General features: G+C 44.9%; 1 pseudogene; it reads left to right on the top strand.

The window, feature by feature from the left end:
- Positions 1–392: 392 nt before the first annotated feature.
- On the top strand, positions 393–10,017 carry LOC117817548 (annotated as a pseudogene).
- Positions 10,018–10,736: the final 719 nt, after the last annotated feature.

Below are 10,736 nucleotides of genomic sequence, written 5' to 3'. Positions count from 1 at the left end.
TCTCTATGCTTTAGAGGGCTGGGTTACTCTAACGAGTCAAATTTGGGTGAGGGTTCTTGTAATTCAGTGGTAAATGTTAGCCTTAAACAACAGCCTCTCCCAGAAAGAGTATATCTAATTTGTGGTAATAAAGCTTATAGGTGCATGTCATACACTAGGCTGAGGGGAGTGTGATGTTTAGCTTATTTAGTCCCTATGATTTCAGAGGTGGACACACACGGGAACTTACAGTCCTGCATTCCCCTCCCCTGAGACAGAGAAGAGAGCTCTCAGGGTTCCAAAAGGTTGCCAGTGTCTTTCTGCCATCTTATGGTGTTTATGTGTCCCAACAAGAAATCGTAGCTTTGTCCAAAGTTTTAGAGCATCATTTAAATGTTTCAAGTAGGGCCATTATGGCTGAAGACAGGGAGCTGCAGGAGGTAAAGACTGTGGCTCTGGAAAATCGTATGGCCCTGGACTTAGTCCTGGCAGCCCAGGGAGGAACTTGTAAGGTGGTTGGCACTGAGTATTGTTCCTATATATCTGATGCCACCACTGATGTTATGAATATGGTACATGACACTGCCCAAGGGTTAAAAGAACTGCATGACATTCATGGTTTTGATTTTGGTGATTTTACAGGATTACTCGGCTCCTGGGGCGCTGGTGTAGTCAAACTCTTAACTACTGTTGGAATCACTCTGCTAACAATTCTAATTCTAGTTACTTGTCTGGTTGCAGCAGTCAAAGCAATTTTTGAAATAAATTTGTAGTTTTATTCAAAAAGTTCCTATTGTTTGGTTTAAGATTCCTTTTTCCCAGAACAAAAGTTATTCACAGTTTCCAGATATGCTAATTCATTCACTTTTTGAGTTTTTTCAATGTTTTAATTGTTAACAATGTTTTAATTCACTATTTTATATCCTCTTTATTGTTTGCACTGTCCACTTTAATGCGGTAACCAAGCGGCAACCTCCAGTCTCAAACGATGAAGTCCATGCAGAAGTGTTATAAACTGCATTCATCCAGAATCCTCTTGAGACTGACTGCAGAAACACAGGAAACCACATAGACATGAATGGGAAAAAGACGATCTTTGCAGCATTAATAAACATGTTTACAGCCTGGTTCAAAAAACAGCTTGGCCCTATGAAGCTAATCTCTCTAATGGCACACACTGTACGGGGGTGAATTTTTTTATAACATGACGGTTCAGAAGCTATTAAGATTACCAGTTTTTGCCCAAATAAGGACATGACTGACTTGACTCCCGGTCGGGAACACATAGCTATTGGCTAAGAGGCTCACACTACGTCACACTCTGTCTGGCTGAGTTGAGTCACAGATACCATGTCCATATTTTATACAGTCTATGGCGGTTAACACTGCCAATTTCCCCATTGTGGGACAAATTAAGGGTTATCTTATCTTATCTTATTCTTTAAAAGTGCAGAGTGGCTTCAGATCTTGGGATAAGAAGTGTGATGTCAAACCTATAACATACAGTAAAATCTGAGGTGGGGCAAAATGCAACATGGACAATCAAAGATGCACTTTTTTTTTTTATAACTTTGCTTATTGGAAGCAGTTTCAGTTGTAACAAAGGAAAAGTACAATGCGGTACAGAGAACTTCCATTCTTCCCATTTTTCCCTCTTTATTCCCTCCCACAAACCCATCCCACTTGTACTTCAAAGAATAATATGTAAACAATACAGAATACATACAACAATTACACAAATAAGGAAAATAAGAAATCCAACCCAAATGTAAAAAATTAAGAAATTAAAATAAAATGAAAGGGGGGGGGGGGGGGGGGGGGGGGGGGGGGGCTCAGTCATCACAATCAGGCAGGGAAGTCAAAGATTCAATATGATTCAAGAGAGGGCTCCAAGTCTTATCGAATGTGCTCGAGGAACCATTAAGGGAAAACCTGAGCTTTTCAAGTCTAATAGACAGTAGCAACTCTTTCACCTATCTGTTATGAAACGGAGGTTGGAGGTGTTTCCATTTGAGAAGTATAAGTCGCCTGGCGAAGAGGGTAGTAAAGGCAAGAACGGTCTGCATGATTTTAGATGTAACAGGCTGCAGGGGGGCGCCAAACAAGGCCAACAGAGGATCAGGAGTGATAGTTATAGAATATGCTCTGCTAAGCGTTTGAAATATTTCAGACCAGAATGTGGCAAGCCTGGGACAGAACCAAAACATATGAGAATGGTCGGCCGGGGATTGTTTGCACCTATTACATGAGTCAGTTACATTGGGATAAATCTTAGATAGTCTCAAATTAGCGTAGTGAGCTTTGTGTACAACTTTACACTGTAGGAGGCCGTGCCTTGCACAGATTGAGGAGGAGTGAACCAAACGTAAAACTTGTTGCCAATAAACATCAGGAAGCGTGGTTCCCAGCTCCTGCTCCCAAGAGTCCCTGGGGCAGGGTGCTGGGCTGTTATTGGTAACATTAATGAGGCTGTAGATACTCGAGATTAGCCGCTTTCGTTCAGGATCGAGAGCCAGTAGAGAGTCCATTAGAGTTTCTGGGGGACGACTGGGGAATTTGGAGTTCTGATTTTGAACAAAATGCCTCATCTGAAAAAAACGAAATAGGTGGGATGTAGGTAAGTCGAATTTTTTAGAGAGCTCCGGAAAGGACATAAAAGTCCCTTGGTTGTAAAGGTTCTTAAGTGTTGCTATCCCTTTGTCAGACCAAGTACGAAAGGTCGAATCAGTGCAAGATGGCAGAAATAGGTGATTGTTTACGATGGGGGAGAGGTCTGAGGCCCTATGAAGGCCTAGGCTTTTCCTAATTTGAATCCAGATCCTGACTGAGTTAATAACAACCGAGTTAGAGGTGAAGTTAGAGGAAGTCAAAGGGAGTGGAGAGCAAACCAGGGAGTGGAGAGAGAGTTTAGAGGAAGCAAGTTCCATATCCACCCACGCGAGGCGCATGTCGTCTGCTATATCACTAATCCAGTATAACAGTTTATAAATATTACAGGACCAGTAATAGTGTAAGAAATTGGGCAATGCTAAGCCACCAAGAGCTTTGGGGAGCTGTAGCACTGATCTTCTGATGCGTGGATTTTTGTTGCCCCAGAGGAAAGAACTTAATTGGTCGAGCAATCTAAAAAATGATTTCTTAATTAGGACAGGAATATGTGAAAAGAGATACAAGAACTTTGGTAAGACAACCATTTTAACCAAACTGGCTCGACCCATCGGGGATAACGGGAGACCAGACCACCTAACAAAGTCTAGTTTACACTTCTCAAGGAGAGGAGAGAAATTCTCGGAGAAGAGTTGATTGATTGAATTAGTAATATTCACCCCCAAGTACTTAAACCCATCTATAGCATATTTGAAAGGGAAAAAAGACGGGGGTATATTTTTGACCGAAGGATTAATGTGAAGAAGTTCGCTCTTGTGGAGGTTCAGTTTATAGCCAGAATAGGACCCAAATTTGTCGAGGATACCGAGAACCACAGGGAGAGAGGCGGCTGGGTTGGACATGTATAGAAGGAGGTCGTCGGCATATAGTGACAATTTATGAACTTTCCCTGCTCGGGTGATGCCCTCAAACCCCTCCTCCTGACGAAGCCAAATAGCCAGAGGCTCAATAGCTAAAGTGAATAGAAGGGGGGAGAGAGGGTAGCCCTGTCTGGTTCCTCGGTAAAGGGCAAATGGGGCAGACTGGATTCCGTTTGTCTGGACTGAGGCGACTGGGTTGATGTAGAGCAACTTGATCCAAGATATAAATTCTGGACTGAAACCAAATTTCTGCAGAACGAAAAAAAGAAAGCTCCATTCCACCCTGTCGAAGGCTTTTTCCGCGTCTGATGAGATAATCACCTCTGGAGTGTTCGAACTAGGAGAGTTAACAATATTCAAGAGCCTCCTCGTGTTATGAAATGAGAGTCTTCCAAGCATGAATCCCGTCTGATCAGTCGATATTATACTTGATAGGACCTGTTGTAAACGTTGGGCTAGAATCTTTGACAGTATCTTTAGGTCGACATTTAGGAGGGAGATGGGCCTGTAGCTGCTACACATAAGAGGGTCTTTATCACTCTTAAGCAGAAGAGAAATCGAGGCCTCTGACAGGGTGGAGGGTAGGCGACCCTCAGTAAAGGACTCGTTGTACATTCTCTGGAGGGCTGGTGCAATGGTGGCAGAAAATAGCTTAAAAAACTCGACAGTGAACCCATCAGGGCCTGGGGTTTTACCGTTCTGAAGCGATGTAATAGCCTCTTGTACCTCCCTGATAGAGATTGGTTCGCCCAGCTCCTTATACAAATCTTTATGTATTTTAGGGAAAACAATCCTATCAAAAGGGTTATCTCCATCCCAGACATCTGAGGGGCACTGTGAGGAGTAGAGGTCAGAGTAAAAAGAACGGAACGTCTTGTTAATCTCTGTAGGATCTGAGGTAACTTCACCAGATGGAGATTTAATATTAGGGATCAATCTGGAATGTGTGGCTGCACGCGCTTGATGCGCTAAAAGCCTTCCCGCTTTATCCCCAGTCTCAAAAAAACGCTGTTTAGCCAGGAATAGCTGCTTCTGGGTTTTGTTTGTGGATATTAAATCGAATTTGGACTGAAGCTGAAGACGTTCTTCATAAAAAGCAGGGGTGGGAGCTGAAGCGTACAAGTTGTCGATTCTAAGTATCTCCTTAGTAATTGCCTCCAACTGCGTCCTGTCTGTCTTCCTTAGGGTTGAGACATACGATATAATTTGCCCACGCATAAACGCCTTAAAAGTTTCCCATAAAGTGCATCTAGAGGTCTCTGGCGAGTCATTAGTATCAAAGAACAAAGAGATCTGCGCATGAAGGAAATCTTTAAAGGAAACTTGGGCTAGCAGAGAGGAGTTAAGTCTCCATTGTCTGGAGAGAGGGGCACGACTAGGAAAACTAATATCAACAGATACGGGTGCGTGGTCTGAGATAACAATGCTATGGTACTCGCTTGAGTGAACCTCTGACGAAAAATAATTATCCAAGAGAAAAAAATCTATCCGCGAGTATGAATGGTGGACATGTGAAAAAAAGGAAAAAAGTTTGGCTGAAAGGGATTTAGCTCTCCACGGATCAAATAAACCCAAACTACTTTTATATGTGTCAAGGACTTTGGCTGACTTTGACAACACCTGAGGGTTAGAGGAAGATCTATCTAGTGAGGGATTTTGAACTAAATTAAAATCCCCGCCAATGATTAAGTAGTGGTCATCAACTTTAGGGAGAGAGGAGAAAAAGCTTGTAATGAATTTGTCGTCATCCCATGTAGGAGCATAAACACAGGCCATAACCACAGGCATGCCACATAATCTGCCAGAAACAATTACAAATCTACCATTAGGGTCTTCAATGGAGTTTGATAATTCAAATTATAAAAATATAAAATATATATTATTTTAGCCTGTACATATTAGTCAAGCCTATTTGTTGTTTCTTTGTATTTATAGCTAAGGTTATTGTTATTATATTTTTATTTTTATTTTTTATTGTAGTTCTTATTCTTATTCCTATTCTTATGCCTTGTACAAAGAGAGCACAGTTTACTAAAGTCAAATTCCTCGTGTGTTCAAGCATACCTGGCGAATAAAGCTGATTCTGATTCTGATTCTGATTCAAACTGAACACTTTTATGTATGAAGATAGCTGCACCCCTCGCCCTCACTGGGAACTTAGAGTGGAATAAATCCCTTATCCAAGGACGCTTGATACGGTTAACCTCTGAGGAGCAGAGGTGAGTTTCTTGTAAAAATAAAATATCACCCCTGAGTTGCTTCAGATGAGTCATTACTTTATTACATTTGATGGGTTGGTTGACACCCTTGAGGTTCCAAGAAATAAAGCGAAGATTCCTACCTAGAGTCGTCATATCAAGACGACACAGGGAGCAACATATCTCCCCAGCCTGATATGATTCCCGAGCCAAAGGAAAAGGGAGGAAAACAAAACAAAAACACATAACAGGAACAGAAAACATACAGAAAAAAGCAAAAAACATCGAAGTCCAAGTATCCCCTCTTTGGAGTGGTCTGCTGGAGAAGCAGCATCTCTGCTGCTGACAGGTAGAAGCTGAACAGACTGGTGAAGAAGGCCAGCTCTGTCCTGGGCTGCCTGCTGGACCCTGTGGAGGTGGTGGCTGACAGGAGGATGATAGCAAAGCTACCTTCTCTGATGGACAACACATCACACCCCCTCCAGGAGACCATGACAACACTGGGAGGCTTGTTCAGTGACAGACTTCTTCACCCGCGGTGTCTCATGGAGAGATAATGAGCAACAATAAACTCACCAAACGGACTCAAGTGCAATATCCCCCCGTCTATTTATTAAGGTGCAATAATTACTTCATCCCTCTCTTCTTACATGTGCAGTACTTTTTTTTCTACCCACCTTCTCAGTTCTGTATATTGTTTTTAACCTTACAAGTCTGTGTACATTTTGAACTGCATCACTGGTTTTGTAAATATTTGTAAATTGACTTATTTAGTTGTGTATATACGTTTGTAAGATGTGCTTATTTTACTTCTTTAAGTTTAATTGCTAATCACTTTTAATAATTGCTATATAAGGAGCGACGCCTGCGAGCTAGTTCAGGCAGACAACTCGAGCTGTATTGCTATACACGTCACATGTCCCACTCTCATAACCATCATCCAATCCTGCCCTCTGCCTCTCAAATTGGCGGTCTATTTAAACTGAGAAAATCTCCCATCTCTCCCTCATGCTGCTGCATGCCTATTGCTGAATTTTCTTTCATCTATTGTCTTGTGTCTTTTCATGCAGTCGCTAGCTTACCTTTTGGCTCTGTTGGTCACGATGTCTTTTGCCGTTTTTGATTCAGAGAATGAGTCTGGGAAGGATGGTGGGTTTATTCCTGAAACCCAGGCTCAGCCTGCTGGGGTTCGCTCTGGGAATGAATCGGATGCGCCACGTCCTCGCCGGAGCTCCCGCATCTCCGTGATGGCCCGTGCACCGCACCCTGGGGGAGCTGAACGCCCGTCACGTCACCGTCCTGGCCGACCTCAGCCATGAAGAGCTCTTCGATTATCTGCTGATCCAGCAGAACTCCACCGATGCCCCAGAGCTGAGTACCAGAGGCTCTACGAGCGGCGGTCCTCCCAGGGGTAAAGGTGAAGCTCCAGCCAAGAAGCGCGCTGCCCCTCGCCCTGCTTCTCCAGAGCCGGAGTTCAGCGCTCCCTCTAAGAGGCTGACGCGGCCGGATTCTGGTACCTCCGCCGACGCATCTATCTTGTCTTCACTTCTTGAAGTGAAATCGGCTCTGACCGTCAAGAACACCAGGCTGCACACCTTGGAGACTAACGCTTTTTCCTCAGCTCATCATGTCAACAACCCGGGTCCTTCTTCAGCATCTCTAGCTGCGCCGGCTCCACCTGTCCCGGTCCTCCCTGCCGACGTCATGCCGCAAATGTCCCTGGGAACTGCAGTCCCGGCCCCTGCCATGGGTTCCCGGTTTCTGCCCCCTGCTGCTGCCATTCCTGATTCTTTGAGGAGCCACATTCTGGCAGGTAGTTATTTCTGCCTTCTTTAATATCCGGCGTGAATGCTTAAGAGTCTCCTTTGGGGGTCTGCTGTTGAATGGGATTCAGGTCATGCTCCTCTGCGTTTCTCTCTCATGCTGTGTCATTAATATTTTTATTGCATTACTTTCCTTATTTTCATTCATTTTGTTTTGTTTTATTTTTGCTTCTTTGTGACTAGACTTAATTGCATAATTTCTGTTATGCACATAGTACTTTGCTCTTATTTCGACAGGACTTGACGTTAATTTGGTGAAGATTCTTTTGTGTAGTTCTGAATCTGCTGACAAAAGATTTGTGGATTGCGGGGACTTTTCTGTGGTTCTTAAGGATGGTGATCCGAGACTGTCGAAAACACTTACTCTGGCGGAATTCTATGTGGCCTTCTGCGTTTTTTCGAGACACCATTTGAGAAGTATATCCACAACGCAGGGAGGAGCTTGATAGCTACTTGGCCATTGTATCAGACCTCGCACTCACCTATGGAGGCTCTCTCTTTTATGAGTACCACAAATCTTTTCCTGCTAAAGCTGCCATGTACATCCAGAAGTTCTACCAGAGGCTGGATTGGTCTGTACTCGACCTTGCCCTCATAAGCAGACATTTTACTGGGCATAAAACTCTGGCCTGCTCCATCTGCGGTTCCTTCTCCCACACAACCTCTCTCTGTCCAAGGACTGCTTTGCAGCAACTTTCGGCCCCGAAATCTCAGGCACATCCTTTATCTAGCTCTGTAGGCCATCCTCCGAAGGGTCAGGTACCTAATTCTTCGGGATACAAGTCTCCTATTTGCATCAATTTCAATGAAAATGTTTGTACTTTTCCTAATTGTAGTTTTATGCATGTGTGTAGTTGGTGTGCGGACAGCCACCCCCGCTCTGTGTGTCCCAGGAGGCTCCGTCCTGTAAATCGGGGAAATAAATGCGAAGCATCCTTCAACTCCAGTAAATGTGCCAGCTCTTTCCAAAGCTCTGTCTAATCACCCCAATAGATGTTTTGTTAACTATCTGATCACTGGTCTAGTTAAAGGATTTCTAGCAGGACTGTGCTGGCTCCCGAAAGTAACCCATGTGTGTAGAAATCTTCAGTCAGCACTTACTGAGCCAGATGTAGTAGATGGGCTTCTGTCAAGGGAAGTTTTGAAGGGCTACATGGTGGGTCTATTCTCAAGATCTCCCTTCTCCATTTTCAGAGTGAGCCCTATAGGTGTTGCAACGAGGAAATATTCTCTCAAAAAACGACTCATTGTAGATCTCTCGGCTCCTCGCAACTCCTCAATCCCGAGTATAAACAGCTTGATTCCCCGTGAACCATTCTCTTTGTATTACGCTTCGGTCGATAATGCTGTGCAGATGATTAAATCTGCAGGGACTGGCGCATGGCTGGGGAAAGCAGACATATCAGACACCTTCAAGGTCTTGCCGATTCACCCCTCACAATGGCATCTTTTCTGTGTTAAATGGCGTTCACAGTTCTATTTCTCTGTTAGATTAACCTTTGGTTGTCGTAGTAGCCCTCGCATTTTTTGACACCCTGTCAGAAGCCCTATGTTGGATTCTCTATAACACTTGCAAACTCCCCTATGCCTTGCATCTTCTGGATGATTTTCTGGTAGTTGACTTCCCTTCTTCGCCGCCCGCCCGCAGCATCTCCACAGTCAGGGACCTCTTTCGTGAGTTAGGTGTGCCTCTTTCGGAAGAGAAAACTGTGGGACCTGCCACACGCCTCGCTGCCACAGGATAAGTTGAGCCGTATTAGAGATGTGATTAGATCTTTGTCTGCCTCTGCCGTTCTCTCTAAACGGGGTCTTCTGTCTCTGTTAGGTCACCTTAACTTTGCTATGTGCATCCCTCACGGTCGCTCGTTTGTATCTTGCTTGCTGGTACTAGCTAACTCGGTCCAGAATCTAAAAGACACGGTGGTATTGGATGAGGGCTGCCGTTCAGATTAGCGTTTTTGGTCTTTGCTCTGTGATGAATGGAACGGTATTTCTTTCTTTTACAATGACTTTGTGGAGTCTTCAGATTCTCTCCGATTGTATACCGACGCTGCTCCTTCTGTTGGTTTTGGGGGTTTCTACAATGATGAATGGTTTGCAGATGTCTGGCCAGTTGAAATTCAGTCCCTCGAGGACTCTAACTCCACTGCTTTCTATGAGCTTTATCCAATAGTTGTCGCTTGATCGCTATGGGGCAGCCAGTGGACCAGAAAGCGAATCACGGTGTTCTGCGACAATGCAGCAACAGTGGAAATAATCAATAAAGGCCGTTCAAGAATACCAAGAATAAACAGTCTCATGCAACGTTTAACTTGGACATGCATTCTAAATAATTTTATCCTGAGAGCTACCTTTATTCCTGGTCATGCAAATCGCATTGCTGATGCTCTCTCCTGCTTCAAATTTCATGAGTTCAAAACTATGTGTCCCCAAGCCAAGCTTTCCAGCCTGCCATGCCCTCATTTCACTCAGATGATCAGCATCTTGTGATCAGTGGTCAGCATGGTACAGTCTGTGGCCTCCGTTACTGTTCAACAGTCTGATGGCGGTGGGCACAAAGGAGGGCCTGAAGCGTTCAGTCTTGCACCGTGGTGGAATGATGCACTGACTGAACGAGCTCCCCATCAGCCACAGCTCATCATGGAGAGGGTGAGAGGGGTTATCACGGATGGCTCGCAGTTTGTCCATCAACCTCCTCTCAGCCACTGACTCCAGGCTGTCCAGTTCTAGGCCAACCACAGAGCGGGCCTTCTTTACCAGCTTGTTGAGCTTGCTGGCCTCACCCGTCTTGATACCTCCACCCAAGCACGCCACAGCAAAGAAGAGAGCACTGGCCACCACAGACTGATAGAAGGTCTTCAGAAGCCTGCTGCAGACACTGAAGGACCTGAGTCTCCTCAGGAAGAACAGTCTGCTCTGTCCCTTCCTGTAGATGGCATCAGTGTTGGTGGACCAGTCCAGTTTATTGTTTATTTGGACCCCAAGGTACCCCAAGTCCACCCTCTCCACTTCCTCCCCCTGGATGAGGACTGGGGCTGGGGGCCTCCTGTTCCTCATCCAGGGGATGAGGGCCAAGCCGCTGATTGGACGAAGAGCAGCGTCTCCAGCAGAGGTGTGAATGGGGGCCGTTGAGGTGGTTGACGACCCAGGATCATTATCTGAGCTCACCGTGTTGGGGGTTGTGTGAAACCTGTTGAAGAACAGGTTCA

This window comes from Notolabrus celidotus, chromosome 8 (genome assembly GCF_009762535.1).
Source record: "Notolabrus celidotus isolate fNotCel1 chromosome 8, fNotCel1.pri, whole genome shotgun sequence".
Lineage (NCBI taxonomy): Eukaryota > Metazoa > Chordata > Actinopteri > Labriformes > Labridae > Notolabrus > Notolabrus celidotus.
This window is presented reverse-complemented; position numbering and strand designations above follow the sequence as displayed.